Source organism: Lagopus leucura, unplaced genomic scaffold (assembly GCF_019238085.1).
Source record: "Lagopus leucura isolate 7727_CA_CO unplaced genomic scaffold, USGS_WTPT01 Super-Scaffold_100034, whole genome shotgun sequence".
NCBI classification, from domain to species: Eukaryota; Metazoa; Chordata; class Aves; order Galliformes; family Phasianidae; genus Lagopus; species Lagopus leucura.
Genome location: NW_024962283.1, coordinates 1,717,221 through 1,723,220, shown reverse-complemented (window position 1 = coordinate 1,723,220; position 6,000 = coordinate 1,717,221). Strand labels below are relative to the sequence as shown.

Genomic DNA, 6,000 nt, shown 5'->3' with positions numbered 1-6,000 from the left:
AAATCAGCTCTCCCCAGCTCGTTTCACAATCCCGTGCTTCCTGAGTGAGTGCAAATCCAGCACCTTTCACCAACAATAAAAATCACAGCTTTTTCTGGTTTAGTTCAGTTTTGAGCAACAACAACAACAAAAATCTCTTCCTGGCAGAGTCCACTGCTCATCCTATAACTGCACTGTGTTGTGAAACAGCTTTTCCTAATGCGAGCTTGTGCCCTGCGTGCCCTTCTGGCACTGTGCGTGCTGCTGGGTGGCTCTGGGTGCCCTTACGGCTCTGTGGCAAGTGGAGAGGGGTCTAAAATAGGAATGGTCAACGTGAGGAGGTGTATGTTGGAATAACCTCGCTGAGTTGTCACTGTGATCTTTTTTCAGCCTGCAGACTGCCTTGTCATGGCTTGGAAGTGGCCTTTGGGGCTCTTTGCTTGCAGTGGGAAGGTGAGAATTCGATGGGGCATTTATGCAGGGTTTAGGGGACCAGGGGTGCTTTCATCTTCCAGCAGATAAGGAATAGCTGACCTGAGCTGTGACAAAGCACTGCGGTGCTGATGCTGCTGTGGTTCAGGAGCTGCTTCCAGCAGTGCAGGGGGATGTGCTTGTGGCTGGCCAGGGCTGGTTTGGTCGAGTCCTGCAAGTCCCGAGGTTTTGTTGAAACAATTTCCTTTTCTCTAAGCTTTCCAAAGTTTTCTGGGATGTTGTAGTTCCTGGCACTGTGAGACAAAACTATCCGAAGTGTGAGAGGCAGATGCTTCAGATGCATGTTAGCAATGGATAACCTCGTGTGTCTGGAGCTGAGGATCTCTCATCTACTCAGCTGTAACCCTACAGCGGGATGCTGTCAGCCAGCACGCTGCTGATGCACCTTTGCAAAGTGTCCCCAGCCTTATGCTGGCACTGCTGTAGGTCCAGCCCTCGGTCCTGTGCTGTGCATTGGGTTAGGAACAGCGTGCTCCATCTCATGGCAATTTGAGGTGTTTTGTTATAGAATCTCAGTTGTGCTGCTGTGTTGTATCCAGAGTCCTAAAGTCGCGTGGTGCTGTTGGTAGGGAACCAGCTTTGGCTTCTGATGCCCTTTTCAGTGTCATTTTTAGGATCCAGGCACCGCGGCCCCCCAGATGCACACTCTGGCTGCTAAAGAGATGGGCTGGAGCAGCACCTCTCAGCCTCTCCCACCTACCTCGTCAAGGAGCTGCGGTCGATAATGTTCACAAAGTGCTTTTTAATCCCCTGCTGAAAGGTTCTGTGCGAGTGTGAGTTATAATTATGACATGAATGTCTCATATTTTCCTGCACAAGCCTTCAGCTTGCTGCAGAGATGTTTTCCCAGCCTTTATGTGGATGCCATCGGGTTTGCAGCTTCCTGTCCTGTTCTGGGCAGCCGGAGTAAGGCACGGTTTTCAAAAAGAGAGAATTTAAATCTTTTCATCAGTCCGGAGAGCCAAACCAAACCCGAAACCACTTTTAATGAATCTTGCCAAGAGGAAAATCGATTCTACGTCGGCGGGGCAGAGAAGAAGCTTGGATGCGACTGGGTGACAGCTCCAGCCCTGCAGACAGGTGTCCATCCCACACGGCTCTGCTGGAGGGGCCGTGGGCAGCTGAGCAAACACGTGCTCTTCATCACGTCACCGTGCAGCTAAAGTAAACCATGAGGTCATGCTGGCATCGCCGTGTCACCCTGCCGTAATGAAGAGCTCTGCTCGGCTCCCTGCAGCCTCAGCCTGCATCCAGGTGTGTTGTTGTTGAGCAGCTGGTGTAACGCAGCTCTGCCAGTGCCAAGTATGAAGCAGCCCCGTGCTGCTCCAAAACCAACACAGCCGGGTGTGCGATGCGGCCGGGGGGTGCAGCTCTCCCTCCTGGAGATAAAAACAAATCGTAAAGGTTGAAAGGCAGGAATCGGGTCTGGTGCTCGCTGCTAACCCAGGGATCTCCACGCCTCGTCCCAGGAGGAAAGGAGTTAATAGGTAGCCAAGGCAAAGGTTTAAAAATAGAGCTCTTTGCATAGCTATTAGGTGATGTCTCTGTCACGTTGGCTGGGGTTTGCTGCTACAAACCCCACTGCGCTCCCAGCAGGTTTTTAATGTTGGGTGTTTGCTTTTTTTTTTTTATAGTGGGGTGATGAATGGGGAAAATAGGCCTTGGAAAAAGTGACTTAGGAAGCTTTAGGATCAGGGTAATGGGTGAGCTGTGTCCTCAGTGCTGCTGGCATGGCCTCGCTGGGATTGACAATGTGAAAGGCTGCGTGTCCCTAGAAATTCTCCATCTGTCTTTGCGTGAGGTTATTCCTCCTCTCATTGAGAGGCATGGATCACACAGTAGGAGGTGCGTCTGAAAGCACCAACTCCATCACTTTTAAGATATTGGCTGAAAGATTGCTGTGAATTTTTTTCACATCTTTTCTTTAGAGCACATCTCTATGGGAGCCTGCTAGAAGAAACACTCTGGAGAGATGCAGGATAGGAAGTTGGATTAGCCCCTTAGGATTTAAACAATGTCGCTTTGGTTTAATATGGAAGGTTTTGCTTAATGTGTTGGTAGAAAAATGCAGTGTTGCATAGCTGAGATTGGATTTTCCCACCCCGTTTTCTCCACAGCCCCACTGCCTTGACTTTTTCCTACTATTGCTGTATAAATACAGAGCAGGTGCAGTGAGCTCTTTGGGACTGCGGTCCGATCCACGGCTGATGGCTCCTCCTTCCCAGAAGGAGATGGCTTTGCTGTCAGCATGCATCACTGGATGTCAGGCAGGATCCTAGGAGCAGCAGAGGCCCCACGCAGAGCCATGGCTCCTCCAGCTCTGCCAAACGGCTGCTTTACACCATGTTGCACTCGACAGGAACGACGACAGGCAAAACCCAGCTCTCATTGTGATCCTGAACCAAACTGGTGTATGTGAGGCTGGGTGTAACCATCAGGCAAGGACAGATGTGATTCATAGTGCTGCCAGCAGCAGGACTGCTCTGCACAGGGCAGTTGTCACTTATCTGTGTAGTAGGCATTTCCCTGCTCCTGTGTCCTGCCCAGCCAGCAGGGAAGGGTGTTCCCTCATCCCAGCTGTGATGGCACCTGGCTGTGGTGACATCAGGAGGCACAGAACAGTGAGAGTGTAACCAGGGTGCACTTAAAAAGGCAGGCAGTGCTGGGAGCTCTGTCTGACTTCTCCTTCAGCAGCACAGGCTTGGCTGCCAAAAACATGCTGCAATGGGTGAGGAGAGGGAGATGTGCATCTCCCACTGGAGACAGGAGCAGGGGTTCTGTGGAAAAGAGCAGGGAATGTGAAACACCCTGCAAGAGGGATTTTTGTTACACCCAGGAGTTCAGTGCCATTCTCTATTGCCAGGTTTCTGACTGTGTCTAGCATGAGGAGACCTTGGTGTTTTTAAGGCGGACAGGAGTTTGAATCATTCCAAAAGCTCAACTAGGAAAACTAGAAAGAAGTAGAGAATGAAGGAAAATCCAGCTTTTTGGGAGGGATGTGTGAGGGTCTCGAAGCAGTGGTGCACAAAAGGTGCTGGTTGAGCCTCCATCACTTGGTTCACGAGGTCAACAAGCAGGCAGAGCCGACAACCTGCAAGAGCAGGGCGAACCAGCAAGCTCCCTCCTCTTCTGGCAGCAGGGAAGCACCGGACTCCTTGGCAGCCTCTCCAGCCTTCAACCACGTGGAGCCCATTCCCCAAGCAGGAGTGCCACCCGAAGCCTTCTGGGAGGGCGAGCACCATCTCCCATCCGCAGAGCCCATTGCCTCACCTTTGAGGAATGCATTTACTTCATAACAGTGATAAACAGCCTGCTGCTCAAATGGAGCTTGTGTTGCAAACCCCAAACTCTTGCTCTGGGACAGGCTTGGCATGCCTCCTGCTTCCCTGCTGGGTGAGCCGGTGCCTCGCTGCGGGGTCTGCTGTGCCGAGCGGGGATTTATTATGGGGACTGGCCTGTGCTGCTGGCTCGATGAGCTCTGCTCTGATCTCAGAGGATAACTCTCTCCTCGACTGGTCTCGGAGGGAACTTGCATTCCTTTCTTATCTCCCACCAGCATGAGTTATGCACGCAAAAATTAGTCTTTATTTATTAGTGCAACTCAGCCAACAGCCATTTCCAGGATTTTCGGTTACGTGTGCAAAAAAATCCACCTCCCTTTTCTTGCTCCCCTTGAGAGGCTCATTAGGAATAACCTCACCTTCAAGGGAATCAGATGTTCCTTCAAGGTTGCATGAAGTATGGAGAGGTGTCCCAGAGAAGTATGAGGTATGGAGATGTTGTCCCAGAGAAACACTGAGCTTAGTGTGCTCAGCTCATCTGTCTCTACTTAACGTAAGAGCCTCCAGAGAGCTGTGGAATAAACACAAGGGTCCTTTTTTCTCCTTTAAACCATAAACTGAGGCACCACAGCGAGGATTCTGGTTAGCCTGCTTTTTTCCTCCAGAAAAATTCAAAGAAAGGTATGAGCCAGGCCAGGCTGTGATGCTGAGGAGGGGAATGCAGCGGCGAAGTGGATGAGATGCTGTAATGAGATGAATGGGAGACCCAGCTGGACCAGGGCAGCTCTGGATTGGGTTGAAAGCTGGAGAAAGGCTCTGTGCTTTTGATGCACGGAGGTGAAGAATTACAAAGGCAAAGGGAGGGAGTGCAATCAGCAGGGTAAGGCCAGCGAGGCACGGAGGAGGATCAGATGTACTGTGCTATCAAATAGCCCTGGAGATGCAATATCAGCAGCTCCTGAAGCCACCAGGGACCAAGAAATCTCTAGAACAAAACATCAATGCGGAGGTGGTTATTCAGTGCAATTAATAAAACCTGACAAAGCCCAGTTTTTGCTGCATGCCAGCAAACCCTGCTAATTGCAGAGCAGACACCTGGGGAGCAGCAGCAGTGCATGAAGCCAGAGTGAAATGGGGGCAGTGAATCCCTGAGCAGGGCATTTATTCCCCACTCGTTTTGTCTCATGCTGGTGCAGCTCCATCAGCCTGGAGCAAAGCATTGCTGCGTTGTGGAGAAGGGGAGAAGGAGAAGCAAAATGGTGGTGGTCGCTTGGCTGCAGAGAATGGATAACCAAGGACAGCGATGTGGATTGCTGTAAGAAAGCAGGCAATTGTGAAGGGGAAGGAAAAACAACCCCGGAGCTGCCAACAGCTGTAGAGCCCAGATTATCTGACCTGTGCTTTGCAGACAAGACGTTTTTGACTGCAGTGCAAAGAAATATGGGCAAGACATCAAGTTACAAGCCAGAAATATCATGTAACCGGTAATGGCCCTTTATTGACATAGGAAGTGGGATGGTTTTGATAAAATGAGAGCCCACACAAACGATTTTCTGTGCATATAATTCATAAGGCATCTCTTTGAGGAGTTTTTTGAAGGAATGCAGTTATTATTTTCCCTGCATTTGTTTTGCTTGTCCTATGCTAAACAGAACAGGAGTTGATGGCAGGAGGAGATTCACCTTTCCCCTTTGCTTGAGGGCTCTGTGCATCTGGTGTCCCCCACAGCTTTCCCCTAAGCTGACTGCTGGGAGCCTGGGCAGGGTGTGAAGGCAGGAGCCACTTCTCTCTGTGTTGAGAAGCACATGGAAGAACTCCACACCTGTGTTGCATGCTGGTCCATGCAATCCTCACCACGCGTGGCAATGGCAATCCAGCATCCTGGAGTCACAGAACCCAGCAGGTCCTTTTCTGTGGTGTATCACTGCTGCCAGTTTTCTTCACCCGTTTTGAAACCAAATGGCTCGTAAAGACCTAAATTAATTTGGGTGGAGGTGATGTGTCATTAAACGTGATTAATCTCTTGCTGTCACCAACCCCACAGTAATTCCTGGAGCGTTGTGGCTGCAATTGCAGCTGGAATCCTTGAACTCCTTGCAGCCCAGCACTGAGCTTGCAGTGCTGTTTGTGTTCAGCTTCCTTAGCTTGTCTTCTGTTGTTGTTTTTGGGAAGGAGGATGTAGAAGTAAGAGGAATATGGGGAAAAGGTAAACAGGTCTGTGCTGGGTTTGTGCTCCCTGCTTATTTAC

General features: G+C 50.4%; 1 long non-coding RNA gene across 1 annotated transcript in view; it reads left to right on the top strand.

The window, feature by feature from the left end:
• The first annotated feature begins 353 nt into the window (after positions 1–353).
• The window catches only part of LOC122186174, a 48,943-nt gene continuing 43,296 nt past the window's right edge, over positions 354–6,000 (top strand). The window contains exon 1 of the long non-coding RNA XR_006181077.1: positions 354–432. This is a non-coding gene — a long non-coding RNA (uncharacterized LOC122186174). The remainder of the gene's footprint in view (positions 433–6,000) is intronic.